This window comes from Mustela nivalis, assembly GCF_964662115.1.
Source record: "Mustela nivalis genome assembly, chromosome: 5".
Classification (NCBI taxonomy): domain Eukaryota; kingdom Metazoa; phylum Chordata; class Mammalia; order Carnivora; family Mustelidae; genus Mustela; species Mustela nivalis.
The window spans coordinates 128,145,792-128,173,474 of record NC_139024.1 but is presented as its reverse complement, the minus strand read 5'-3'; the positions used below and the strand labels follow the sequence as shown (position 1 = coordinate 128,173,474).

Here is a 27,683-nt window from a genome sequence, read left to right as displayed (position 1 = left end):
TGTCTTTACCATCAAACTTTCTAAAAGGCTATTCTTGTGTGTGACCTCCATGGTCTCACGCCCAGTCACTCTATCTCTCTGTCTGGCTTAGGACTCCACTACTCACCTCCCATTTTCTTTCAGTACTCAGTGACAACCTCCTCGATCTACCCCCACCCCCTAATCAAGCTGCTTTGCAACTTTTCACATCATCGAACATTGCTGACATTTCATTCCTTGAAATCTCTCTTCTCTAGACATCTGTGCAAAAATGCCTTCCTGGCATCAAAGCCACGTCCCTCCCCTTCCATCCACTACTCCTTTATTCTTCCCCTTTATCTGCCCAAGAAAAGAAGGAATTACCCTAAATCTTTAACTGTCACTCTCTCTACAAGGAATATATCCCTTGGCAACAGCATGATTGCATCTCTCTTCCCCCAAGCACCCATTCCTACATTTTGACTGTCCAACCAGAACCTACACCTTCACGTCCAACAGACACCTCAACTCAGATTGCCTAAAGCTGCACTCCTTCTCTTACCTCCTGCACCTGGCTCCCTTCCTGAGTTGCCACGACTGTTGTGGCAGTTGACACATCAGACTCAACATTCTGAAAGCACAGAGGCACCCCTAAGCCTACTGCAGCATTTTTTTTCCATAGCCGAGATATGGAAGCAGCCCAAGTGTCCAGCAACAGAAGACAAAGTGGTACATACACACAATGGTATATTACTCAGCCATCAAAAAGGATGAGATCCTGATATTTACAACAGTATGGATGTACCTAGAGGGTATTGTGCTAAGCAAAATAAGTCAGACAGAGAAAAACAAATACTGTATCTCCAGGGATGAATCCTTAAAAAATGCCCTACATATTCAAGTTTTAATGCAGGACCAGAAGCAACAGTTTTAGCATATATCACCACGATATAAAATAAAATCTTTAAGATAAAAAGGAAATAATAGGACAACAGCAATTAGGGTAAAAAGACTTAACAACTCTCTTGCTCAACTTCACCAGCACCACACCAGCTACACGTCTGACCCCCAGACCAGCATAGCAGGTGTGAGGACAGGTCCAAGCAGAGAAAGTGTTACGTGTCACATTTTTTGAAAAATGATAAACAGAAGGGATGCCTGGGTGACTAGGCTGGTTGAGCGGCCAACTCTTGATCTCAGCTCGGATCTTGATCTCACGGTGGTGAGTTTGAGTTCCACACTGGGCTCTGCACTGGGTGTGGAGCCTGCTTTAAACTAAACTAAACTAAACTAAACTAAAATAACACCTCTGTCAAAAGTACGTGAATTTACAACTTACATGTAAGTCAAGTTCTACTTGTTCTAAGACAGCATGAAAACCAAGATGTCGTTATCAAGACAGGAAGCAAGATAAATTGTGTATTCCATGTGCCGTGAGATGACTCCAACTGCATCCAAGTCAGCCATGGCCCTCCACACATCTGCAAGAGAGGGTATATTATCCACATTAGCACAGAGGAAACCAAGGCTCAGAGAGGTTAAAAAAAAAAAAGAGTCCAAGATCATATCATCATTTAGCAGCATAGCCAGAATGTATAGGAATTACCTCAAAACAGGCCACACTAGTGGAAGAATACCGTAGTGTGGAGTTATGAAAACCCAGGTAGAACGCTGCCTCAGAAAGGCAGATAATCAATAAAAAAAAAAAAATAAAGAGGCGCCTGGGTGGCTCAGTCGGTTAAGCATCTGCATTGGGCTCAGGTCATAAATAATCCTGGGATCTTGCCCTATGTCAGACTTCCTGCTCAGCAGGGAGTCTGCTTCTCCCTCTGCCTCTGCTCCCCATTCATTCTCATAAACAAACAAATCAATAAAATCTTACCCAAAAAAAAGAAAAAAAGAAAGATTATAAGCTTACAATAAAGATATGAATGATGAGTCAAAGCTTTCAGTGACACACCCACACCTGCCTACAGTTCTCTGGCTAAAACATGGGTGGAATTGATGGGGTTAGAAGAACAGGAGGCACATAGGCCCGGACAGCACAGCCCCAGCAGATGCAGAATCCTGGTGTAGGTTTAGCTAGCTTTCATTGTCCTTTAAAATGTCAAAGCTAAAGAAATCTGGTAGGGTTATTGAAGTCTGATCCTGGGGGATGCCTGGTTGGCTCAGTCTGTTAGGCAGCAGCCTAACATGACTCAGGTCATGATCACAGGGTCCTGGGATCAAGTCTGACATCAGACCCCTTACCCAACCAGAAGCCTGCCTCTCCCTCTGCCTGTTGCTCCCCCTGCTTGTGCTCTCTCACTGACAAATAAATAATCTTTAAAAAGAAAGTAGAAAGAAAAAAAAAGAAAAGAAAAATAAAATCTGATCCACAGTATAGAACAACACAAAGGATGGTACTTTCTTGGGCTGATTTCTGTTTGTTTGATTTTAAGTAGGTTCCACAGCCAGCACGGACACTAGTGCAGGGTTTCATCTCAGGACCCTAAGACCATGAACTGAGCCAAAGGCAGACAATCGATTAAGCCACCCAGGCACCCCACTTTCTTGGGTTCTAATGGGACTTTTCCTAGGTTCTAATCCTAGCTGTACTGGCTGCCAGGGGGAATGAAGTCCAGCACCACAAGAAAAGCATCCCAAGGCAGCAGTCCTCTGCAGAAGATTTGCTGGTGGCTGCCATCATCAAAGAGTCAGTGGGTGAAGTTGTTGAAGCACAGTGGGAACAATGATAGCCACTGCCTTTTGGGTGTCACTGAATCATCCTACTCATCTTCAGGAAGCCTGGCCCTTCTTCAGTCAACGCAGCAAAAGCAAACTTGTTAGAAGAACAGGGGAGGGGGTCATCTCCCTCCCTCCCAGAAACTGAAGCAACCAGCCAAACAGTGCAGCACTGGAGTAAAAATAAAAATATGAAGGAATGTGGCTGCACCTGGGTAGCTCAGTCTGTTAAGCATCTGCCTTTGGGTCAGGTCCTGATCTCAGAGACCTGGGATCTGAGACCCACATCAGGCTCCATGCTCAGTGAGGAGTCTCCCTTTCCTTCTCCCTCTGCCCCTGCTCCTAGCTCATTCTCTCTCTCTCTCTCAAATAAATAAAATATTTAAAATAAGAAATTTAAAAATGAAGGAATGAATCAAAATGCAGAATTCAGAAACAGAACTACAGATATAAAAACTACATATAAAAACCTGAAATATGACCCAGTGAGTGAGGAAGGATTATTAAATCATGATACTGTATGAATTGATTGCCAATTTTTTCTTAGAACATAGAGCACACTGCACTACACGAAAACGAAAACACAAAATTAGGATTGAATACAAAAACAAAATTATCAGTGTTATTCCATCAAGTGTTTCTCTAACCTACTGATCAAAACCTCAGTTCATCCTCCAAAAGAATCTGGGCACCACCTCAGCACACATGAACACATTTTCAGGCCACAGTTCACACTGCTCCAGTCCCCACTCTAAGTCCTGAGCCATGGGCTCCTCCAGGCAAAGCCACCACCAACTAGGCCCCTGCCCTAGAAATCCCCAAACCCAACCACTTCACAACAGGGAGACTCAGGGAGATTCAGATGGGCAGAAACGTGAGACTTTGACTTTTTTTTTTAATTAAAAGAAAAATACAGCAAGAAACATTTCTAGCACAAAGTGAAGAGCTAATCTTTCACAATGTCGAGAGTATTAGAATTATCAATACACCATCAGTAGTTTGATAGGTCAAACAGGCCAAAAGCTGGAAACACAAGAGGAAATGCTCACAGCAAACAGACCTGAAATCCAGGGCCTGGACCGGCTGACATGGCTCTGCCACTTACCACAGTGAGAAAGTGTAACTTTCCTGGGCCTCAACTTCCCTCCTGCCCAGCAGGAAAGTGGCAACACCACAAAATTCATATCTGGTTGGGGATTACGTGAAAGGAGAATGCTCAGTGGGAGCCCCGCCACACCGCCCGTCCAGCCACAGTCTGTGCCCAGTGAATGGGAATTTCCTCTACGGCCGCCACACGAAGAGATGAAGGATCTGCACAGGATGCCTGTTTATTTATCAGTCACAAAACCACGTTCCGCCATAAACAGAGAGGGCAAGAGACCCCAAGAGATGGGAATATCCCTCACCCTTGCCTGGACCAGGCTTTCAAGACAAGTTGGAAAGCCCACAGCAGCTCTGCCACTGACTCTGAATGAGCCTTTGGAAGACAACACCATCCCAAACAACAGTTTAATTTACTTCTCTTTAAAAAGCAGTGAGACAAGGTCTTGGCCACATCTTCATAAATTAACAGCTTAGGAGGCTAAACCCCAATGATTTAGTTATGTCCCCAGCAGGCACACCTCCACTTGTGGGCAGCTTCAGGGAGAAAGGGTGCCTCCCCATCCATGAGGACACCCTCTGACATTCATCTGAAGAGGCTTCCTACCCATGGGCATTTACTCCCTGGAACCCCCCCATCTAAGTTCCTCTCTGGATGCTGCACGAGGCAACTTCCTCACACCCCCATCACCACTGGTGACACCGCAGCTACCCCCGAGCCTTCAAGCAGGGTGCACCTGTCTTTGCTGCCAAGCGTCCCATCAGCCCAGCTCCATCACTGATTTCTGTACCCATAATTAATTAACTTATGCATGTATGTATTTATTTATTTTTACAGCTTCATTTATTTTAGGGAGAGATACACAGAGAGAGAGATACAGAGAGAGCACACACACACAAATACAGGGAGATAGAACCTCCAGCAGATTCTACACTGAGAGCAGAGCACACCTCAGGGCTCAATCCCACCACCCTGAGATCATGACATTCGCTGAAACCAAGAGTTGGATGCTTCAACGACTGAGCCACCAGGCACCCCTCTGTACCCTTAATCTTAAGAAAAGACAGACACCGCTTCTTTCTGTCAGCCACGGCCTCATAAGCCATCTGTCACACAGCCAAATTTTCCAGAGGGTAGGACCAGGTCTGCAACACCAGTGATGCCAGAGTATCTCCATAAAACTACAATCTAGTGAGTACCAGGCTCTGCTCTAAGCTCCTAATATGGCCTTCTATTTTGTACCCCTCACAGACCTACATGCTAGGTATTATCCACAGTGCACAGAGGAGGACACTGAGGTCCATGGCTTACCCAAGCGATCTACTTTTATGTGGCAGCAGCAGGGGCCTGAACCCAAGTCTGTGACTCCAAGGCCCCTCCGTCAACTCTGTTACTAATGCAGCCCCAACACAGTCATCAAATACCTCCCTAAACCCTCATCCCTCCTGTGAAAAAGCATGGTCTTCTGCCATTTCCCAGATGGGAAGAAAGCCGGCGTGAGCCAGATATAGTGACCTGCCCATGATGGTACAGGCGATGTCCCCCCTGTTCTCCCCCCAACACCCATGTCATTCTGCACAAGGCTCCATGGGGTCCTTCATGCTTCCAGTGGAAAACTCTGGTGAGACCACCAGTCTCCTGGCAGGCCTTCATCTTGACCCTGGAGGACAGGACCAGTTAGGAGAAACCGGCTAGTTAAGCCTCTGAAATGGGGTCCTACCACCCAGGAAAACCCCCTTATCTGCAGGGCATCGCCCGTGTGAATTAGCTGGCTTTGTAGAGGGCTCCACAAGCACCAGCTTTGCTGAGTCACTTTCTCTAAGGTGGTGGCTGAGACAAAAAGGACCCAGGAAAGAAAGGCATAGGCTGTTGTGGAACTCCAGTGCCTTGGCACCAACAATTAATGTGAGCAGCTGCCTCTGCTCACCAGATCTGCATTTTATGTGGGGCACACTGTTCAAAGTTTACACCCCCCATCTCTGTAACCTTCACGACAACCCCTGGAGCTCCCTGCACCATCATTACCACCTCACAGACAAGGAGACAAGGCATGAGGGGTGTGTAGAATGATGCAGCTCTGTGCTGGGGCCAACCTGGGGAGGACTCCCACAGGCTTGCTCTTCCCACTGCTGCAGAAGCAGCTGAAAACAACGAGTTTTTCAGTTTGCATTAGGTAGAGTGGAAAAGTCCACCATAAAGGTCATTCAATTTTTAAATGGGTTATTCTTCAGGATAAAAACAGTTCCAAAAAATAATTTCCGAGAAGTTCAACATATTCCTCCTTCCAGGTGCCTGGAATGTGATGGAATGTTGTTAAAATAAGTTCTGGCCCATCAGTATGCCAGACAGAAACTGGAAGTAAGCTGTTGCAGGTCCCCAAAGGCTCCGTCACAACCCTAAGGAGAAGACATATAACTTTCACTGTCCCAAAGTGGTTATGTTTAAAAAAAAAAAAAAGGCACAGGTGGAACATTTTAAATTACAGACTTTCAATGCAGGGGCAGTGGGGGCAGGGGGGGGTGTCCCCCAACTACCCCCAAATGTTTCAGCTATATATAGTGACTTACCAAAGTGACTCATCACAAGTACCTACAAGGCGACTGACAGGCAACTGACCGATGAGGAAGGTATTCGGACTGCTTAACAAAACCAACACAACTTAGAATTTTCATTATTAAGAAGAGAAAACCATTTATTAAACACTCGCCAGGCACCGTCACACGCTCTACTCATCACAAGGCTGCCAAACTCAGTGCAGAAACTGAGGCTGAGTAAGTCACCTAAGATCATGCAGCACCAGAAACTGGATTCCAACCAGTTCTGACATCAAAGCCCACCCCAGCTTGCTGCAATGCTTCAGAACCTAAGCTTTGTGATGATCAATAAACTACATGCTTAACAATGTTTACACATCTCTGTTAGAATTCAGGGAAAGGTTTTTAAAAATGACATACACAAGGGGAAAAAATAATACAGTTTCTGCAGGCAGGCTGCCCAGGGTTCAAATCTTAGCTTCTCCACTTGCAAGCTGTGTGACCTTGGACTCCTTTAGCTCCCCTGTGCCCATATTTCCATGCATTAAAATGGTAGCCATAACAGACCCTATCTCCTAAGGCAAATAAAGCATTTTGGTGTTGTTGTTCTTGTTTTAAGATTTTTTTTTATTTAAAGATTTTATTTATTTATTTGGCAGAGAGAGATCACAAGTAGGCAGAGAGGCAGGCAGAGAGAGAGGAGGAAGCAGGCTCCCTGCTGAGCAGAGAGCCCGATGCGGGACTCGATCCCAGAACCCTGAGATCATGACCTGAGCCGAAGGCAGCGGCTTAACCCACTGAGCCACCCAAGCGCCCTTGTTTTAAGATTTTATTATTTATTTGACAGAGAGAGAGAGACAGGGTGAGAGGGAACACACACAGGGGGAGTGTGAAAGGGAGAAGCAGGCTTCCCACTGAGCAGGAAGCCTGGTGAGGATTAGATCCCTGCACCCTGGGAGCATAACCTCAGCTGAACAACTGAGCCACCCAGGTGCCCACGAATAAAACATTAAGAATCATTCCTGGCATGAGTTAAACCTCAGAAGGTGTGGGCTGGTGTTACTTCTTGCTGGCCACTAGATAGAGTCAGCAGCCTCAGGCCCACTGTTTTAGCAACTCATTTGCATAAACAAAGCCCAGGCTCAGCCACTTTGTGCTTACCCTATGGTTTCTTCCTGTCACTAACATCTCTCCTCACTCCTGCTCTGTGGCACTAAGCTCTGGGCCTCAACTTCCCATCTGTCAAATGAGGTGAGGAGCCCAGCTGATCTATCTGAGGTCCTTCCAGCTGGGCAACCTAGGGTTCTTGGTAACTCAGGGCCCAGAAATTTCAGAACCATCCTAACACAAACATTACCAGATGACACCCACTCAATTTCCTCAAATCTTCTCTTTCGTGTTATGTATAAATGCTTATTTTCATGGCAAATCTTCTCCAAGATCCCAGGGCTCCACGAGCACCCAGAATAGGCTGGGCAGATATCCCCAGTGCTGAGGCTGGGGACATGATGGTCAGAAGCTCTGACCTCCAGGGGAGATGGATTTCAAATCAAGCTGCTCTGATAAGCAGGTCTTCCCTGCTAGAGAGGATTTCAACAGAGCACAGTTAAGAGGAAGTGCAGGCAAGAAACTCAGAACTTGGCCCACCGGACAGAGGGCAGTAGGACAGTGGGCCGGAGGGGTAACAGAGGGATTGAGAGGAATGGCACGATCAACAGAGGCCAGCCAAGGCAGCACTGATGCTCAATGTGAGAGGGTGGGCTGTGAAAATGGCTTCAAAGGCAGGAAGCAAGCCCAGCTCAGCACAAAGCAAAGTCCTGAGCAGGAACCTTCTGGGACCAGGTTGGACACTAAGGTGAGCTGAAAATGGCTGTGGCACCCAGTGCAGTCTGAATCTCACCCATGCCTCTCACAGGCTGGGTGACCCCGGACCAGTTATGCTATGTCCTTTAATGTTTCCTAAAGGGTATATTCACTCCATAACCCTGAGCCATGTTCTCATTTCTGTGAGTGTGGGAGGCCGCAATAAGGCTTGAGACGAGAACCAAACCAGACCCTGACTTGTGCCTCCTTTAAAGTCCAAATAACCTAACAAAAGGTTTAGGACGGGAAAAGTTCAGTAGCACTGGGCAAGAGTCTGTGCTATGTGTTGTGCGCTCGCCTACGTGACTTCCCACACGCTTACTAAACAAATGAGAACAATTCGGTTGGGCTAAAAAGTTTGTTGCTGGTCCTTGCTGCCTTAGTACAGCCCATAATTTACTTTCAGGTTTGCTGTATTTGTACTGGCATCAGCCATTTGGCGTCATGAGGAACCATAGTTGCTTAACTAAACACAGATGTAATGTCACTATATATATGGCCTTAAGGCTTTGAATAAACTTAGCACTGTTGGACATCCTCCTCAGTGCTCCTCCTGCCCCCCCATCTCTTTGCTTCATGAGTTCTTTTCTTCATCCTCTTACCCTCATGTTTCTGGTTGATTTGTTGTGCCAGCCACGACAGGTGAGGATCTGATGGTGCCCACTATCTACAGAGATCCAATATATACAACTCGGACAGCCTGGAGGGGGGTGGGCAACCCAGGCTGGACAGGGAGTTAAGAAGGAGTCAGGAAGGGCGCCTGGGTGGCTCAGTGGGTTAAGCCGCTGCCTTCGGCTCAGGTCATGATCTCAGGGTCCTGGGATCGAGTCCCGCATCAGGCTCTCTGCTCAGCAGCGAGCCTGCTTCCTCCTCTCTCTCTCTCCGCCTGCCTCTCTGCCTACTTGTGATCTATCTCTGTCAAATAAATAAAATAAAATAAAAAATCTTAAAAAAAAAAGGAGTCAGGAAGAAGTCATTCCCACACTTGAGGCATGGGTTGGTACTGACCAGAGATACTGGGCAAGAGACAGTGTCCTAGGACTGCTGTAAGACTAGCCGGGTCCAGTCAAAGCGCCTAACAGTGTGTAGATGTAAAAGGTGGACGGGGGGTGGTGGTTGCAGCTGGTTGAGCATCTGACTCTTTGTTTTGGCACAGGTCCATTCACCTGGCCCATTCACCTGTGCCTGCATGTGTTCTGTGGTGTGCTCTTTATCTCTCTCTCTCTCTCTCAAATAAATAAATCAAAAAAAAAAAAAAAAAAGGAAGTCAGGAAGGATCAGGAGACCTGCTGTTAAGGTCCCAAAGACTCCACCCTCCTCAACTAGCCTCCGGAAATAAAGTAAGTGAATGCCCAGGAGCCTCCTGGACACAAAACTTTCCAAAGTAAAGCTTTCAATTTCATACTGGAGAAAAGGTTGCTGTGCAAATTCAAGACAAAAAAGCCGGCCATGGTGGGGTGGGTTTGGACGGGGTTGGTCCTGTAGGGCTCTGGCCACTAAATGCCCACTGCCCAAGCCAGGAGCCTGGAGTCTGTGCAGCCAGTGCTTCCTGAGGCTTCCACATCATAGCCTCACTCTGAAGTTTCCTCCTGGAAGCTCCTTACCCAGGGAGGCAACCTGTGAGCACCCTCTCACACACACCCCAGCTTCTGCCCCTCCATCCAGCTGAGTGAAGGATCCCCAAGCCTGCTCTCTCTGGTCTCTCCTGCACAGAGAGGAGTATGTGCCCCGGAAAGGAGGGTCCCTGAGGATACCTGAGTCCTTGGCCCAAAGACAGCTGGCTTGAGAATGTGGGGTTTCGGTGCTCTAGGCACAGCAGTTCCTAGAGGAAACAGGGTAGGGAGCTCCAAGGTGGAGGGGAGTCCCGGGAGTCTGGGATCACAGATGCCAGTGGCCCCCAAGTGGAAGGGTTTCAGTAACTCCAGAGGTGAGAGGGGCCAGGGGTCAGGCCTGGAGGTGGACAAGGACCTGTGGGGTAGGGGGCCGGAGATGGAAGTGATCCCAGGGTTGTTGCAGGCCCAAAGTAGAGGTGTGGGGGTGGGGGTGGGGGAAAGGGGTCCATGGGCCAGAAAAAAATGGTATCCTGGGGCTCCTGGGTAAAAGGCACTTGAGGTGGAGGGGGCCCAGTGGGGCCCAGGCTGCGCGGGCAGAGCCAGCGCCTCTCAGGCTGGGGAGCCCGGCGATTCTGAGGGACAAAATTTTCCATCAAGTTCTGGAAAAGAAGCCTGTCAGCACAGGCGTCTCTCCAGGGTCCAGTCGAGCCCAGTGGTGCTGGGCCCCTTGATGTCAGTAGGGCCCCACGGGTTCCCTGGATACCGAGAAGTGGAGCAAGGGCTGTGGGGCAAGGGCTATGGGGCATAGGAGCACCAGGCCACCAGGAACCTGTCCGCCAGGCCCCCCTCCCGCTCCCTTGGATGAAGAAGCAGGTGGCAGCGGGCAGCAGGGCCCCAGTCTCCCTCTCTGCCTAGCGCCCCTACCCCTCCCCAGCCCCTCAGTACCTGAGTCAGCGGGGCACCGATGCACTCCCCCGCGCCTTGCTCCGCCAGCCCAGAACCCCTGCCTTCCCGGGAGGCGCTACTTGCTCAGTGAGTTTGCTGGGCCCACAGAAGGCGGTGGGCGGGGCAGGCAGGTGCGGGAGCGCACTGCGGCGGGTGGGGGGCTGCAAACAGCGGTGCAGGCCTCTCTGCAAACCCCGTGCCCTCACCCAGCCTCCTGTTCTGTCCTGTCCGGTGAGGGGGCTGGCTGCGCCCCCTGCTGGTTCCCGCTGCTCTTCTGCTGACTCCAGGACCCCAGTCCCCCGCCCAGTCCCGGCCTCCCTGCCCCTGCTTGAGCTCCAGGCTAGGCCAGCTGCTGCTCCTGGGCGGCCGAGCTGCGGCCCCGGTGCGGTGTGGCTGGCCCTTTTCTCTCCCCAGGGCACAGTGGAGCCGCGAGGGAAGGCCTGAGGGGATCTTCCGTCTGCTCAGTGCCAGTGGACACTCTCCAGGGGCCTCTCTACCTGGTGGGCTCCACCCATGGCCATCTTGGAACCCCTGGAATCCCCTTCAGAGACCAGCTGAAGCCCTCCTTGGGGAATCCAGGCTCCTGGGACCAAGGCGAGTTGATCTTGTGTACTGCTGTGTTTGTTCCCTGGCCTGGCATGGATTGACAGTTGATGAATTGATCTATTCTGGGGTCATCAAGGGCAGAGGAAAGAGTTCAGGGCTGGGATCCCCAGGCCTGGGGTCCACACAGGCTTGGAGCCCTCTTGGCTGACCCTGACAGAATGACCAAAGAGGAACCCTCAGAAACATGGATCTGCCTTGAACTGGCAGAGCATTCAGGGACAGGAAGGGGAATGTCTCCTTCGCAGAGTGTCTGGAAGCCTGAAGTGGAAGATGGATTTTTCTGAGCCATGGTCATTAGTGTTGGGCCAAGGAACCCCTGGCTTGCTTCTCCTACCTGCATCCTAGGTCTAAAAGGGTGTCTGGGTGGCTCCCTCAGTGCAGCATCTGTCCAGGGTCCTGGGATCCAGCCCTGCATCTGGCTCCATGCTCAGTGCAGATCCTGCTTCTCTTTCATCCTCTCCCTCTACTTGTGCTGTCAAATAAAATTAAAAAAAAAAAGTTAAGAGGGGGGACAAAATGGCGCAGAAGTAGGAGGCGTCTTTTCAACTTGTACCCCAAAATGAGCTGATTACCTACCAATCATCCATGAACTCCAATCACCCATGAAATCAGCCTGAGATCAGAATTATACACGTCTGGATCTCTACAGGGGGAGAAGAAGCCAGTGGGCAGGTAAAGCGGAGTGGGAACTGTGAACTGATATCAGAAGATAAACAAAAGGGGGAGGGAGCTACCAGAGGCAACCAGTTGGAAAGTAATACCCCAATACAAGCGAGAGTGCCCTGCGTCTGGGGACCAGCATTAACTCGGAGACTGGTTGAAAGCACTCCAAAAGAGCAAAGCATCTCTGGGGAAATTGTGGGAATCGGGGCGGCTAGGGACAGGGGCTTAAGTCCCTGGTCCCAGGACAGCCTCCCTTGGCACTGAGGCAGAGAGAGTGCGGCAGAGAAACCAGCTCTTGGTCCCTAAGCTGCCAGCGCAAGGAAAATGCATGGGGTCCATTTCCTGTGAGGGGATGGGAGCCACACCAGGCGGCACAATGCAAGAGTCCTGCTATAGAGCCTGAGATACTCCCCTGAGAGAGGTATAAAGGCCCAGCTGGTGCCCTTTGATACACGCCCTTGTTTCAGAGCCTGCACCAAACTCTCGCCCCAGAGAGGTGCGCGAAGGCCCAGCCTGGTGCTCTCCGACCTGTGCCCCATTCTCAGAGCCTGAGACCCGCGCGCGAACCTCTGCCTTCCCTGAAATTGGTGCATGTAAGCTGGGCGCTCTTAGACCCAGAAAGACCGGGCACTCCCAGCCCGGGCCAGCGGGAAAATCTCAGTGTGCGATTGCTGCTTGGAACCTCTCTAGCGGTCTAGAGGTGCCCAAAGCTGCTGCTGCCGTGCTTTTGGGTACAAGCAAAAGATCCTCCATCCCCAGGGACAGCGACTTGGAACCTGCTCTGCCAGTGGCCAAGGGGGAACTTATTTGGGCTCTGCAGCCAGACTGAGGCTTCTCTCTGAGAGGGAGATCAGGGTGCGGTTTGTTTTCCTCTAAAACTACAAAAACCATCAAAAGCGGTCAAAGTGAGAAAAAAAAGTGAACAAACAAAAAACCGCCAGAGAACAAAAGCCTGAAAAAAAAAAAGTTTCCTCAGAGCCCACCCCCTTGAGGGGGGCGGTAGGACTTAAGTCAGGGAACATCATTGACTGAAAACCCACATGGCAGGCCCCTTCCCCAGAAAACAAACCAAGAAAGAAAAAAAAAAAAAAAGAGAGAGAGAGAGAGAGAGAGAGAGAAAGTACTACAAGAGAACTACCACTACTACATAGGAAACTTTTATCTTTCATTCATTCCCACTATTCTGGTTCTTTTTTTTTTTTTTATATATAGGTAATTTTTTTAACCCCAGCAGGATGGTGGAAGGGGTACATGGCTGAGTGCCTCCCGGGTCTGACCCTGTGTGACGCAACCCGGTGCCTGCAGCTGCCCTCTGGAAGGTGTTGCTTTAGTGGCAGAGCCGGAGGGCACCAAGCGTGTGTCTGTCTCCAAAGTTCTGGGCACCACATCACAATGCCTTCCTGAGAAGCAGAATCAAGGACAGTTGCTGATCTTCATTCCTTCCTACCAAAGGTATCTCATACACCATCTTTGGAAGTTGGAGCCAGGGGGCGCCTGGGTGGCTCAGTTGGTTAAGTGTCTTTCTTCAGCTCAGGTCATGATCCCAGGCTCCTGGGATGGAGTCCCACACATTTGCCTCCCTGCTCAGCTCCCCTGAGCCTGCTTCTCCTTCTCCCTCTGCCATTCCCCCAACTTGTGCTTTCTGGCTCTCTGTGTGTCAAATAAGTGAATAAAATCTTTTTAAAAAGTTTGGGCCGGGGGCGCCTGGGTGGCTCAGTGGGTTAAGCCGCTGCCTTCGGCTCAGGTCATGATCTCAGGGTCCTGGGATCGAGTCCCGCATCGGGCTCTCTGCTCGGCAGGGAGCCTGCTTCCCTCTATCTCTCTCTCTCTCTGACTGCCTCTCCATCTACTTGTGATTTTTCTCTGTCAAATAAATAAATAAAATCTTAAAAAAAAAAAAAAAAAGTTGGGGCCAGGGATGCTTGGGTGGCTCAGTTGGTTAAGCCGCTGCCTTCGGCTCGGGTCATGATTCCAATGTCCTGGGATCGAGTTCCACATCGGGCTCCTTGCTCGGCGGAAAGCCTGCTTCTCTCGCTGCCTCTGCCTGCCTCTCTGCCTGCTTGTGTGTACTCTCTCTCTCTATCTCTGGCAAATAAATAAAATCTTAAAAAAAAAAAAAGTGTGGGCCATACTCTTTAGCCATTCTACTTTCCCTGGGGTAATTTGCCACCTCCCTAAATTTACCTGCATCTTTCCCAAAATCTACTTATCTTCCTGCCTTCGTGACCATAATGAGTCTATAAATTTTCAATAGACAGTGTGAACTTACACTTGCTAATATTTGCATAACATGCACCTCTTTTGATCTCAAAGAAAAGCTTCACACCACAATGGTCTCTAATCTCCAATTAGTTTCTGTTCTGGGATCCCACTGGAATTATATGCGCCTGTCCCCTAAGATCCCATAAATTGTGGTCCAGTTTCCCAGCCAGCCAAGGAAAGCACATGGGAAATCTTGCTGAAGTATGAGTAAGAGCCAACGAAAGGGAACATATTTATCTGCCTCGAATGCTGGGACCTGAGGAAAGCAAGTTTCATTACAGACAAATCAGGAAGGAGGTGCAGATTGCTTTTTATGTCACTCTGGAGTGGAGGTCTGCTCACTCACAGAAGCTCAAAATCTTCACAAAGGACAATGCCCCCCACCCCCAAAGTCACCTGGGGATTCTCAGGAAAACTTTAATTGAAAGTATTACGGATTCTCCAACTTCCCAAAATGCAGGAGGAACATCTACAAGCAAGACTGTCACCACTTTTAGGCAATTACACTTATTTACCTTTTTTCTTCCTAGAAAATCATCCTGTCTCCCAATCCATGATCTTCTTTTTGTAACAGTTTCCTAAAGAAGGAAACAGGTGTCCTCCCATTCCAGTTCCATCCAAAATAATAAAATAAAAATCTTTAAAATTTAAAAAAAAATTGTGATTTGTTGAGACAGAGCACATATGCAGAGGGACAAGCAGACTCTCCCACTGAGCAGGAAGCCCGATTTGGGGCTCGATCCCAGGACCCTGAGACCATGACCTGAACCGAAGGCAGATGCTTAACCAACTGAGGCACCCAGGAAGCCCCAAAATAATTCAATTTTTAATCACTTTGCCATAGACACTTTTGGGTGGCTTTGAAACACCAGAATCTCATTGACTTATCAGTGTCCTCTTCACCATCTCAGAAAAGGACTGGGTGCCTCTCAGAGGCCTCTCTCCCCTCCTGACCCAGGTCCCAGCCAAAGGTCCTTCACATTAGAGTATGAGGAACTGAGCAGGATGGGGTGTGGAAGCACCCTGGGGTGGGGTGGGGGGCTCTGGGGCCCTCCCACTCCCAACTTCAAAGACAGCACCTGCTTTCCCCTGCCTCATATAGGTAACCTGGGTTTGCCCTCTTTAAGGTTCCTGGTTGCTGCAAAGGTCTGAAAATCTCCTAAGTAGCACAAAAGCCATCATGTGCATTTTGGCCACACGGGACAGAGGGAGTTTAAAGGAAGAAAGATAAAGCTCCCCAGAATGAGCCAGCAGCTCTGGGCTTCCCTGCACATCTTTCCTGACCTTCAGAACCCTGGGAAGGAGCCCCTTGGTGCAAAGTCACAGGGGGAGCCCACGCACAGCCCAGGCCTCCTGCCCCAGGTCCTCTCCAGCCATAAACTGACCCCCTAGCCCCTTCCAAACCGTCTACAGCCTCAAACCACTGACGTGCGGTTCAGCACCCATCTCCAGAGCACAGGATGCACGTGGCTTCCCCGCACCCTTCCCTGGCCACTCCCAAAATCACCGTGGGAATGTCGCAGCAAGGAGACAGGGAATCGATTTTTATCCTCTGGGTTGTCTTCCCTCGTAGCCCCTCAGGAGTCCCCACGCAGCAATGCCGCGTGGGCCCTACTGCTCTGAATCCACTTCCCCGGAGGAATCCGCTTTTCTTCAGCGTCTGTGTCTGCAAACCCGGCTCCTCTAACACCCCCCACCAAACGTACCAAGAACCAACGGGGGAAGAAGTTCATTTCTGGCCGACAAGCCTTTAATCCCTGAGAGCTGTGGCTGATGCAGGAGCAGCTTTTCTCCAAATGGTGATTTCGATACGAGGTCGTTTTGCCTGCCGGCCCCCAACATCCCTGACGTGTGGCTCCCAGGGGCCTCCCCGCGGCCAGGCCTGAGATTGGAGCCCACCCTTGGGCTCATTTTCCACCGCGCTGAATCCAGGCAGCGGCCCCGTCTCACTACAAAGGGTGCTGAGTAACGAGGTGCCGCCACCAGGAAGAGAGGCAGCAGGTCAGACAGATCTGGAGAATGACACTGGCCTTCAAGGGCCCCTCACAAGGGAAATACCATTAAGTAGCAGATCTGAACAGATATACTGTGTTCCACATTCACGCCGTAAGGATGGGGTTTCCTCGAGCCCTAATCAAAGGAACTCTTTCACCCGAGATCACTTGACCAATCGGTGACTCAGTTTCCTTATACTAAAAATGAGGATAACAATACATCACAAGATTGTTTTGAGGAGCACACACGTTACAAAGTGTTTAGAGGCACCTGGGTGGCTCAGTGGGTAAGCATCTGACTTCAGCTTAGGTCATGATCTCATAGTCCTGGGAGAGGGCCGTGTCAGGCTCCTTGCTCAGCGAGGAGTCTGCATGTCCCTCTCCCTCCCTCTTCACTTCCTGCCCTCTCTCTCTCTCTCAAATATATAATAAAATCTTTTAAAAAAACGAAGTTCTTAGAACACTATATGCACATATTACAGGACACACAAGCACTTGTTAAACAGATAAAAGGGTACAAGAGGCTGGCTTCCCTTCAGATTTCTAATAGACTCCTGTCTGGGGGTCTCTAGCTCTTAGGAAGTGGGGAGGCCGCAGAAGCCCAAGATTGTAGAGTTCCTCCGAGGCCAAGTTCAGTTTTCTATGCAGGACAGAAAACCTGTAAAACACATCCCAGACTTGCTTCGCTGCCTTCCTAGTAGGGAATCCGTTCCCTCAAGAGTGGTCCAACCTCTCTTCCACTATTTGGGATGTAGAAAACGTTTAGACATTTCTCCATTGGTGCTGATTCCATCCTCATTTTTAACAATCTAGCTGTGTGTTCATCTGGTCTTCTGTTAGTTCCTTTATTCAACAAACATAGAGGACTCACCGTGTCCTAACTGTGACCAAGACATCCAGCATCTCATCCCACAAAGGAAACATATTAGCAAATGTGGCAGCAAAGAGGGATGGGGTAAGGCAGTGACATCTGAATCAAGACCAAACTAACAAGCAGAGCCTGCCATGAAGAACATTCCAGGTATGGGCCCCATAGGCATGAAGGCGGAAATGAATAGATTATGTGCAGACAGCAGGACAGGGGACTAAGGGGACACTGGAAAGGAAGGCTGCGGAGCCTTCCGAGTTGGAGATGCCCTGTTCCTTCCTCTTCACCTGAGTAATCATTATCTCTGCTTCCAGAAGCAGCTCAAGGGGCCACCTCCATCCGAGGGGCCACCTCCTCCCCAACCCCGCTGGACCAGGTGACCCTCCCCAGAATTCCATATAAATCTCTGTTAACGTTGATCCCACTGCTTCCCAGAGGCTCTTTCTCCTTGTCTTTACTTTGTCTCTCCTGCTGGACCCCAGGAGACAGGTCTCACTCATCATTTTATCCCAGCAGGGTTCAGTATGTTGCTGAATTAACACATGGCATGTCCCGCACATCGCTGGCAGCTGGATGAACTGGAACACAGTGTGGCAGCATGTACTGAAGCAGGGGTTCTCAGAGCACCAGGGGATTCAGTTGGTGAAGCATCTGCCTTCGGCTCAGGTCATGATCCTAAGGTCCTGGGATCCAGGCCTGCACCGGGATCCCTACTCAACAGGGAGTTGGCTTCTCCCTCTCCCTCTGCTTATCCCCTCCCTCTCAAATAAATACATAAAATCTTTTCAAAAAATAAATTTAAAATAAATTTTTAAAAAATTAAGCAGTTGTTCTCAGCTGCAGGTGATTTGGCTCCCCAGGGGACATATGGCAATGCCTGGAGAAACATTTGGTTGATGTAATTGGAGGAAAGGGCACCACTGGGCATTTGGTGGGGAGAGGCCAAATGGAGGTGGCCAACATCTGGCCATGCACAAGACAGGCCTCAGCAAAACATCACCCAGTCCACGAGGTCGACAGGGGAGACCCGCATCTAATCTAGGACCTGTAAAACCTTTTCCTAGGTTTACATGATCAAGGGAAATGTATCTGTCCATCAAAACCACAAGAATGTCTAAAGCAGCTTATCCTCGGAAGCCCCAAACTGGATGCCATGTAAAAGACCATTAACAGGAGAACGGATAACCGACTACAGTACCTACGTGATGGAAGACAACAGACGATAACGAAAATTAAGATGCCATATACGCGACAACAAGAAGGAATCCACAGATGTCCTGAGGAACCGAACCACCAGAGCAAGGTAACAGGCAAACTTGATCGCTGGTGATGGAAGAGAAGCAGGGGGCAGGGAGTGACTGACTGGGAAGGAGCAGGAGGGAACCTCTGGTGTGCTCAGAATGTTCCTGATCCTCATCTGGGTAGTAGTTACACACAGCGTGCCGCATGCTAGGACTCATGTGCTGTGTGTGTGTATTACACCTCAGCAAGCTTTACCAAAGGCAACGGTCCTCTAAGAGCCCCGGCGGGCAGGAATCACACACTGGAGCAGGTCCTCCGAGCATGACTTTCTAAGGATTTCGGTGCACAGCCGGCAGGAGCATTGTAGATATGTTTATGGAGACCTATTTCACCACAGACACCAAAAACCTTACAGTGGGTCCTTGATTCAATTCTGCTTCGGTCATTTTCTGCTAAGGATTGTGCTACAGATGTGCACACAGACTTAGGTTTCAAGAATATTTATCACAGCAGAACAAATACAAGAGGGAGGCAGCAACAACACGGACCCAGAGGAAACTGTGTGATACCGCGGACTCATTAAAATCGACATTTAAAAATGTAAATGGAAAACGACTACAATATATTAATTACAATTAAAGAGTAGGTCACCCAACAAGCTGACACCTAAGATATATGAAGAATATACTCAATATGATTAACTATGATTAGCTAAGGTCATGAGGGGTTATGGGATTTCTTAAAATTTTATCATTTTTCCCTAAAATGTACATATATTACTTATTAATAAGAAAAAATACACAATCACACTTCTTAAAAATAAAGGTGAGTTTTCAACTCTAAAACTGAGTACCAGGGGCGCCTGGGTGGTTCAGTGGGTTAAAGCCTCTGCCTTAGGCTCAGGTCATGATCTCAGGGTCCTGGGATCGAGCCCCGCATCGGGCTCTCTGCTCAGCAGGGAGTCTGCTTCCTCGTCCCTCTCTCTGCCTGCCTCTCTGCCTACTTGTGATCTCTATCTGTCAAATAAAATAAATAAAATCTTTAAATAAATAAAATAAAACTGAGTACCAGACCCCACACAACTCCCAGATTCCCCATGGATTCAGAGCCCTGCTGCCTGCAGAAGCGCTCTATCGATGCTCATCACAGTGGCTGAGACAGATTAAATAAAGAGATAACATTGCAGATTTCCTGTCTCTTATCCGACTGTGCAGATTGGTTACACAAATCCAAATCCATACATGCATTAGATCTCACTGAACTGCGTACGCCCTGAGAAAAAGACCCTGTAAAGCAATTCCCTGTAAAAATACGAAAGTATTTCTGACAGCAAAAGTTTTCAGATGCTGTAAAGAAAAAAAAACTAAAAAGGCACGACCTTCCCTGATTAATCAAGTCTCCCTCGAGAGAAGGCTACCACTTCCCCAGGTAATCTCATCGCCTCAGATGAAACCATGTTTCTCTGTGAAGTGGAGGTGATCGCGGCTCTCTCGGAGGACTCGCAAAGCTTTGGCGTGATTATGAAACGGAACACTATGACCGGGGCCCGCTGGTTGTGGTCACTGTCATGCCCACAGCCTGGACACCACCTCCAGGAAGCTCCCTTCTCTGAATTCTGTGTGGTAGGGGCACGTGGCTGACTATTAGGGAGCACTGCATAAGGCATACCCTGTCGCTTGCCCAGACGCCCAGCTCCTCCCGGAGCCACCGAATGCCATACAGAGCTAAAGCTGGGAGCAGTGGCTCACCGTGGACACCAATGACGAGGGCCCAGGTACCTCAGCTCACAAACCCATTACAAGCATATACATTTAACTCTAGCTTTAAGATGTTTCTCCTCTTACTTCTCAGTCAAAAAAGACTTTAAGCCGAGTAAACCAACAACAAACCCTAAGATAAAACATTTAACCGTGTTAATTTCCTAAGGCCTACGGTCGTCTTCAGCTTCTCAAGGTCACACCTCCCTGCTGAATGATTACTGAGGGTTGCTGACATGGTACACAGAAGAAAAAAAAAAACTCTTAGGATGTCCAGCCTCTAAGAGAAAAAGCAAACAGCTCAGATTGCAGACAGCCACGGCAAAGGAACCACCGACAAAGCCAAACACAGAGGGGCCCCTGAGCATCTGGGAATCTGCCTGTTCCTTTGCCTCCTCAGAGGAAACGAGTCACAAGACTGCTCAGAATGGGAAATGAGAAGGGCAGAAGCCCAGAAACCAGCGCGTCCTGAATTTCGTGCTGCTTCCAAGGAGTGAGCCCGCCTGCTGTGCTGCTGTGTCAGTTATTTACACAGTGGGCAGGTGAGGCTGACAGCTTGAAGGGGTTATTTTAGAGGGAGAGCTGTAAGTCTGATCAGGAGAAGGTTCTGGACCCTGGGGTCCCAGCACGCATCTCCAGCTTCCAAGCTGACCCTCCCTTCAGACAGGGTTTAAGAGGCAGCAGGGCAAGCATGGTCTTTGTATTTAAATCACCTCAAGGGGGCCCATATATTCAGGCACAACCAGAAGCCAGGGAGGAGAGGGAAGGGGGAGAGGGAGAGGGTACCTCCACTCCTATCTGCTGGCTGCACTTCTGGAGCGCCTGATCCAGGAAGCTAAATGTGTGGACAGAACAGAAGGAAGAATCTGGGAAGACTGGAAGACTAGAAGAGCTGTTCGTGGACTAGTCTCAACCTGAACCACAGAAACACCTCTGCCTCCCTGCCCTCCTCCCCTCGGCTGGGCACCAGGTGCCTCCCTCCTGCACTCCAGATGCAGATCCAAGCTCAGGGGTGCCCAGTGCCGATGCCTCTCTCCGGCGCAGGGACTCTAGGGCATCAGCGGGACTCCTAGACAGCACCTGTGATCTCTAATTTAAAACCAAAACCAAAATCCCCAACCAGCCCAATCCAGCACAAGCAATACATATTTATGTGTAAGACACCTATGCACACATACACATTCACTTATCTACACACACACACACACACACACACACACACACGCTTTTGCAGCAGAAGGCAGGCATGAAACCTGTTCCGTAAGTCCTTTGCTTTCCTCATCTGCTTCTAGCAGCAACAGCCATTTCTGCTACGGATTTTCCTATTCGAGGGTTGATCACAGATCCAAATGCCACCATCTTGTTTGCCACCCTTTCCTACCCCACCGGCCCGCTGACGTCTGTCAGTGAACCAGGGAACAAAGATGGAAGACAGGCCCAAGCTGCCTTCCTAAAGTGGGGTTATATTTGACACTTTAATAAACCTCAGAGCCTGAGCCTCTCTGCTCTCAGACTGGCCAGGGTGCAGCTCTCACTCTTACCAAACCCATCCATCTCTCCTCCCCCCACCGCGGGGCACAATGGTTTTCTCTGCCCGGCATCTATTTCCAGGCCCCATAAATCATATCCCATTGTTCCAGGCCATCTGAACTCATGCTTAATAAACCATCCACCTCACCCTTCCGCCACCACCCCGAATTTCCCACAGGGAAAGACTGTTTCAAGAAGAAAAGGAAATTCTTCATTACGGCTGGATTTTAAAAGCAAGCTTCCACAAAAAACCAGAAAACAAAATTGGGTATAAATACCATCCAATAACCACTAAATGTCTTTGGTTAAAGCACCTGCCTGCCTGTGATTCTCAGGTCCAGATGTGAGCTCAGTGCACATCCAAAGGAAGCAGAATTTGAACCTGATGCTAAATGACATATGATCCTGAACTTCATGACCATTTAAGTGCCACAGTGGCTAGACTAAATTGCTCTGATGCAGAATTTCTCCCAAGTATAGGTTACTGAGAAACATAATATTGCTTGAAAATGTATTTAGGTGCACTCATCCTTCTCAGACCAACACTCATGGGCTCTTAGTCATAACCAGGCTTAAGCTAACACGATTCCCCTATTTTCCCCAGAGAGGGAGGGAAACAAGAGGACATGTCTCTCATGTTCCAAGATCAAAAACTGGATCACAGCACTCACAGCATCAAGTCTGCCAAACCAGAGCTCTGGGTATGTACAATTCTTAAAGAGCTAATTGAATGGAAAACAGCCATCTGGGGCTGGAAACCCTTATGACATTCTGGGAAATGTATGGGCTTTAAAAGGATTATGCAGGGTGATGTGACTTTCAAAATTCCCAAACTCTGAACTGAAGCCTAAATGAGAATATGTTAAATTCACCCATTCCAAAACACAGCACTGTTGACTCGGACCCTAGAGCCCAGCTGTAGCTCAGGGTGTCCACACTGCAGCCTGTCTGTGGGAGGTCTGCAGACCACTCCCTGCTGAGAGAGTCCAGCCAACCCAATCAGCCTACCAGCAGGCTGTGGCACAAGGTCCAGATCCTAGCCCAGGCACCAGCCAGGGTTCCCTTTGGCCTGCCCTCTTATGGTTGAACAACAATCATGGAGAGCCACAGGGAGAGCGGCATTGGGTCCAGTATGGCCACTCCCTGGTCCTCCACAACACTGGTTGCACACTCTTCAACACAAGAAAATGGTGTGCAGAAACAAGGGCCTGCCACAGTAGGCTGTCGAGCAAGGAACAGAAAGCATCAGGGGACAGGTGGGACTGCTGGCTGGTCTCCACCTCTCCCAGAGGGCAGAGGCCGCAGAGCTTCTGCAGGCTAAGCAGAGACGTGTCAGAATTACCTTCCCAAAAAGTAGGCAGTAAAGGAGGATTTCAAGCAGCCACAACCACCAGCAGGCCTGCGACCTCCAGATATCAGGGGCTTGACCATGACCGTGTCAGTAAGCAGAACACACAAGTGCCTTCTGGAGTGAGAGAAGACAGCTTAACGCTGATAACTGGTCCTCTCACTCTTCTCTGCTCTCAGCAAGTGATCCTGAAAGGGATGGACAAAGTTGGTCAGATTCACTGGAGAAAACACGAGCCAGTGAGGACGGCCCGGCTCGCACTAGGCCTCCCTCCAAAGGCTGGCTGCCCCACCCCTGGCACCTGGGTAACGCTGCTCTGGGGCCATCCACACAAAACGATTTACGTACCCCCCCACCCGCAACAAACACACACAGACACAGACACAGACACAGACACACACACACACACACAAGCTGCATCGGGCTTTAGGAACCTAACTCAAATGCACCCCTAACGAGCAACACCACAGGTGTGACTGGGTTGGACACTCCCAGCAAGGGAGGGAAGACCCCCCCCCCTTGGGTCCTTGCCAGCGGCAGGGTGCCACCTGGGCCTCCCCCTCATCCTCTCCATCCGTGGGAAAGTCGGAGCGGCCCCCACCAACCACCACCACGCAACCAGATTGATTCTCGCACTTCAAATCCCCGCTGCCAGGGCTCCATCTGTGTGCTGACCGAAAAGCCGCCCTCAAGCAGCCGGCCCACGGAGCGTCTGGAGTTCTCCCAGCCCCGCGCTCACGCCTCCCCAGGCAGCCCCCGCCCCGGCGGGCCGCGCCTTACCGCCAGTGTCCACGAAGCGCGGGGGCGGGCGGCCCCGCAGCGTGGCACTCCAACCCGCGCTGGCCTCGTCCTCGTCGGACTCCTGCCCTTCGGGGGCGTCGGGAGGCAGCGGGGGGCCGGGGCGCTCGTGTTCAACGTCCGAGGAGGCAGCGGAGGAGGAGCGCGAGGCGGCCGACGTGCTGTAGAACGCGTTCCCGCCGCTGTCCGGCCCGGACTCGCCGAACACTTCGTCCCAGATGTGCAGGCTCTCGTGGCGCGCGAGGGCCGCCTTGAGCAGCGCCGGCGCCCTCCTCCGCGCGCTCCCACGGATCTGGGCCATGGCCCCGGCCGCCGCCCGCGCACCCGCCCCCCAGAGCGCCTCCCAGCCGCACGCGCCGGGCACCGGGCCCGCCGCCCCCCACCAGCGCAGCCCGCAGCACAGCGCCTGCCGCCCCACGCCCGGCCGGCCCGCCGTCTTGGCCGCCTCGGGCCCAGCGCCCGAGGAAGCGCCCTCGGAGCTCGGGCGCCGCAGGCTGCAGGCCGCGGAGGGACGCAGGGCGCGAGGGCGGGAGGCAGGGGCTGCGGCCGGCCCAGGCGCCGCCGCTCCCGCCGCCGCTGCGTCTCCTCGGCGCCCGCTGCGTCCCCGCGCGCCCTCCCGCCGCACCCCGCGCTCCCTAGCGGACCTTCCCGGGCGCGAGCCGCCAGAGACGGACCCGCCTCCTCGCACCTCCGGCCCGCCCGCCGGCCAATGGGGAGCAGGCCGGGGCGGGGCCCGCGCGGGGCACGCCCCACACCCCTCGGCCGAGCGGGGCGAGGAGAGCAGCTGTGGCGGCGGTGGCGGCAGGGGGGAGGCTGGCCGGTGGCTTCCTCGCCTGCGGACGTGTGGCCCGGGACGGCCACCCGCAGGCCCCGCGCAGCCCCGCAGGGGGAAGGGAGGAACCGAGTGGGTGTCGGGGGTTGGGGGGGACGCAGCCGGTCTTCCCGCCGCCCCAGCCGGCTCACGGAGCGTGAAGCCCGCGCTCTCGGTCCCCTTCCGCAGTAGGCGCCGGCGGCGGCGGGGAGCTGTCCGCCCCGGTGGTTCTGAACCAGGCGCTGCGGAAATTCCAGGTAGGCGCCGGGCCTGAGGGTCACGATTCCCGTGGCTGCTGTGGCTGCTGCTGCTTCGGTGCTCCACAGCCGGCTGTGCCTTGAGCTCTTGCAAGCACAAGGGCTATCTGGCTTCCGGGAGCCTTGCTATAATAAGGAGCCCTCCTCGCTGGTTCATTCCTGGGGTCAGGTGGTGACTCAGTCTCGCTTCAGTAGCCCTGTAATTTGAGGGGGTCAACATCTGATCTTAGTCATTCCTTCCGTCTTTGACCTTTGACATCTTTAAACTCAAAATATTCATTACCTTCCAAATATTAATTACTCTAACACCACCACTGCAACATCTTCACCCATACATTTGACACACTTGTCTGTTAAAGTACAGCACAATCACCCAGGCTTCAGTGTTCTGATAAACAGTAGATCAGAAAGGTTTCATCCATCCCTCTGCCTTGGCCAGGAGTGCGTGGCACTCATTTCATTGATGACGATACACGTGATCAGGCGTTTCTTGCTCCTCTCTCCCTCCCACAATAATGCAATAAGTCACAATGATGGTAATTGGGCCATAAAGTCACTTGCACTCTGAAATAAAATAAATCCACAGAGATGTGAAGGGCTTGCAAATCCTACTGGGTATTAAGTAAATAAGGATTACACGAAAGGGAAAGGCATATTGCTATTTCATGCATAAAGGATGCAGATGCATAAAGGGTGAAGATGTTGGTACCACCAGCTAAGATCGTTCTAACAGCAGGTGAGCAGCTTCTGCTCTCGCCCTCCCCTCGCAAGCCCCTGTTTCCTCCTCCCAAACCAGAGTCTCTGTACCAGCATGAATTCCTGATCATCACTGAAAGATGATATATAAAAAGGAAAGGATTCACATGACATTGATTTGTCTAAGAATTGGCTAATATACGTGAAATTGTTTGCAAAGCATTTCAACTCCGTTGGAAGAATTGTGTCACAGAAAAGAACTGGTTTCCAGCACTTCTCTATACTGTGTTAACCAGGGAAAGATTCTGAAGAGAGTTCATACAGGTAATCAGACTTAAAAAGGTCATTGACACATAGATTAAAGACGAAAAGTAAGATTGTGTAGCTCAAGTTCAAATTCTGCAATTAGGAATTCTGTAATACTCCTGTAAAATTTAATGACATATATTTTAAAAAATAATTGAAAGGGATCAAAACACTGAAATACATAGGCAAGAACTCCTTCTCTTCTCCAGGCAGCCAATGAAAAAGTCAGCAGCTAAAGTGTGTATTTTAAAAACAGTGGCTTGCTTTGCTACCCAGAGGAAGCAGGAAGTAGAGTAGTAACAGTTACAAGGATGGAATCAGTCTTCCATTGTGCCAAATCTGCATTTGTATGGTGCTCATCCCAAAGAAACCTTAGAGTCTTTGTGCTTATGAGCTCTCAAGTGCTTGTAGCTCACAGAGCATGCAACACTGGGAGAGGATTATATGGTCACAAAAGAAACAGACTGGGAAATCAAATTGTTATCCAAACCCTGGCCCAACAAAAATGAGATGGCTATGTCCATTTAGAATCAAGGGTTTAGCAACCAAGTGCTACTTTGTTTAAACAAATGTTTCCAACCAAGAACAGTAAAAATACTTCAGCCTTTAAAAACAGGTGGCTGATTCTCCTTGTGAAAGGAGGGGAGGAAAGGGAAGAAAACAACTGGAAAACAAAAACCAAAAAACTTTCCCATCTGCTTGGCCACCTCCTACTCGATGCTATGATTATGGTTCTACATCATTAAGTTTTACAAGTAATGTTTTCTGAGAGGATAATTATAGAACCAGCATTATACTGAGATCTTTTAACTTTGAGTCATTTAAACACATCTTCCAAATAATACAACTTTGTAATATAATTAATTTTAAGATTAATATTGAGCTTTTGGTTCATAGTCTGCACAAATGGCTCCAGGGTAGTAAGAACAACCCATTTCTGTAGTAGATTCCTTAGGCTTTGTTAAGCCAGAGAGGTTCATGCTCTTGTGAAACTGGGGATAATAGCCATATTTCATTGAGTCTTGGCCTCCTTTCCTGGTATAGTTTAATAAGAAACAAAAAATGCTACCATTCAAACTATGATACAATGTTTTCTTTTCATTAATATTTTAATTTAAATGTATTCAAAAAGCTCTTTGGTAAGTATTTAGACAGATTTTTATTACATATGGCCTGAATGCATACATAAAATAAAAGTTAAAATTTTTGGTTAACGTTTTTCTAAACCTCACATTAAGAATCTCACTAATTTTATTTACTTTCTAACTGAGAGATTTCAGTGCCCAGATTTTTCTCACAATATGTTCCTCTGAGCCACCCAGAGCTTTTGTCATGCTGCACTTAAAAACTTATTATTAGACATATAGCTGACATTCAATGTTAAATTAGTTTCAGGTGTACAACATAGTAATTTGACAATTCTATACATTACTCAGTGATCACCACAGTAAGTATATCATTATGTCACCATATAAACTTATTATAATATCATTGGCTGTATTCCCAATGCTGTACTTTTCATCTCCAGATGAGAACAGGAAATTATTTTATTTATTTTATAACAGGAAATTTGTACCTCTTAATCCCCTTCACCTATTTCACCCATCCCCCATCCACCTTCCCTCCCATAACCACCAGTTTGTTCTTTGTATTTAAGAGTCTATTTCTGTTTTTTTTTTTTGTCTGTTCACTTGTTTCTTTTTTTATATTCCATATAGACGTGAAATTACAGGGGCCCCTGGGTGGCTTAGTGGGTTAAAGCCTCTGCCTTTGGCTCAGGTCATGATACCATGTTCCTGGAATCGAGCCCCGAGTCGGGCTCTCTGCTCGGTGGGGACCCTGCTTCACCTGCCTCTCTGCCTGTCT

The 27,683-nt window shown here is 49.7% G+C and overlaps 1 long non-coding RNA gene across 1 annotated transcript; it reads right to left on the bottom strand.

Annotated features, from left to right (window-relative positions):
• Positions 1 to 1,368: 1,368 nt before the first annotated feature.
• Positions 1,369 to 23,844, bottom strand: LOC309864917. The gene is made up of 3 exons (XR_014311839.1): positions 23,730 to 23,844; positions 11,620 to 11,757; positions 1,369 to 1,439 (listed from the first exon to the last, which is right to left on the bottom strand). It is a non-coding gene; the product is annotated as an uncharacterized lncRNA (long non-coding RNA).
• Positions 23,845 to 27,683: the final 3,839 nt, after the last annotated feature.